This window comes from Quercus robur, chromosome 11, assembly GCF_932294415.1.
Source record: "Quercus robur chromosome 11, dhQueRobu3.1, whole genome shotgun sequence".
In the NCBI taxonomy this organism is placed as follows: domain Eukaryota; kingdom Viridiplantae; phylum Streptophyta; class Magnoliopsida; order Fagales; family Fagaceae; genus Quercus; species Quercus robur.
The window spans coordinates 29,280,864-29,282,788 of record NC_065544.1 but is presented as its reverse complement, the minus strand read 5'-3'; the positions used below and the strand labels follow the sequence as shown (position 1 = coordinate 29,282,788).

Here is a 1,925-nt window from a genome sequence, read left to right as displayed (position 1 = left end):
GTGAAGCGTGATGTTTAATTTGATGCAAAGCAAATAACCTTACCATGGCTTGACATGCTATGAATCCTCTAGAAAGAGAGGGCTTTTTTCTTTTCTTTTTTTTTTCCTCTCTCTCTATTTTGGAGTTTTTCAATTTTTGTTAAAAGGGAAATGAATAGAAAATTCTCATATACACATTACACAGTAGCCTTAAGCAGATTTTAAGTCATATCACGATGAATTTGGAAAATTTTATTTTAAATATCAATAAAAACACAGAAGGCATCATTCTTGAATAAAAAACTTCTTGCACTAGTTTAGTCAGATACTATTTAGTTGATTATAGATAGATTTTTTTTTTTTTTTTTTTAGATATAATGTTAGAGCTAAATAACTTTTCAATCCCAAATTGGTTTATTAAAAAGAAATGTTATGTCTACAATATTTTTATAATATATTCGTAACAAATCTTAAGTAGCAAGTAGTTATAGGATAGACAAAAAAGTAATTTAAGTTATGAATTCAAATTATAACTAATAATAATATACCATCTATTTTTTGTTGCAAAAGTGTTGTGAAAATGTTGTGTATGTAGCACTTTTTCTTATTAAAAGACCCTGTGTAATTAAAATGGGAAAGACTATCTACTTGAACCCTTATTAGCAATGCTAATAAGAATGGAAATCCTTAAAAAAGCCTAGCCATAGAATGAAATATTTTCTTTAAAATTTGAAAACTAGCCAAAATGCTTTGTTTTCCTTCATGATCTCTCACTTGATTCATACTCGTTGTTTCTACATTGCCCTTTTCTATGTGTCACCCTTAATCCACCATCACTACAAGAAATCTGGGTTTAGGCGGCATTTTTTTTAGTGACGTTTTTAAATTCGCCACTATAAGTGGTATACTGTGATGTTTTATAAAAACACCGCTAAAGAGTGAATTTTAGCGACCTTTTTCTAAAAACGTCATTGTAACCCAAAACAATAAACGTTGCAAAAAATATAGTTTTAGCAGCGCATTTATGGTTTATAGCGATGTTTTCTGAAAATGTCACAATAGTTGTTAAGGAAACTGTGCCCAGTGCGTTAGTAAAAAATAAATACTATATAGCGACGTTTTGACGTTATTAACTTTTGGCATTCCGCCACTTTTTTAAGCTTCCCACTCTTTTTTTTTTCTTTTTTTTTTTTAGTTAGCCACTCCGTGTCCCACTTTTTCCTTTCTTCAATCAACTATTCATTAAGCCCTTCTTTTCTTTTTTGTTCCTATTGTTTCTTTGTGAGCCATTTTCTCCAACACCACCACACATTTTGCCTGCCACCCACTACCACTGCCATAGCCACCGTAGCTGTTGTCAACCTCCACCAAGACCCACTGCCACCACCATACTTTTTTCCCTCTTTTTTGTTGTTCTAGTTTCTTCAAAGTGTAAGTCTTTGTTCTTAACTTATGAGTTTGCATTGATTGGGTATTTCTTTAATGGGTCACTGAGTTTTTGTGCTAATTTTAGCTATTTTTCAGTTTTGGTTGGAATCTTTTTGTTGTTCAAGTTTCTTTAGAGTGTAAGTATTTGTTTTTAGCTAATGGGTTTGCTTTGATTTGGTTTTTCTTTAATGGGTCATGGAGTTTTGTGCTAATTTTTGCTGTTTTTCTATTTTGGTTGGAAATTAGTAGAGAAAACTCTTATTCAGATTTGGCTTCTTGTGCAAAAGGACTTGAGGATCATGGGCTGAATCATTGTAAGTATTTTTTTAGAGTGTACATATTTGTTTTTCAATATTATACCATGAAAGTTTATATATTTATTATTATTATTTTTTTAATAAATCTTGACTTCTTTTTAAATATGGCTCTGTGTGATGTTTATTGTGAATGCAATTCTTGGAAGCATTGATAATTTTTTATCCATGAAAGTTTATATATTTATTATTATTATTATTATT

The 1,925-nt window shown here is 30.2% G+C and overlaps 1 long non-coding RNA gene across 1 annotated transcript; it reads left to right on the top strand.

The window, feature by feature from the left end:
* Positions 1-1,336: 1,336 nt before the first annotated feature.
* On the top strand, positions 1,337-1,723 carry LOC126707723 (uncharacterized). The gene is made up of 3 exons (XR_007649048.1): positions 1,337-1,410; positions 1,504-1,544; positions 1,654-1,723. It is a non-coding gene; the product is annotated as an uncharacterized LOC126707723 (long non-coding RNA).
* Positions 1,724-1,925: the final 202 nt, after the last annotated feature.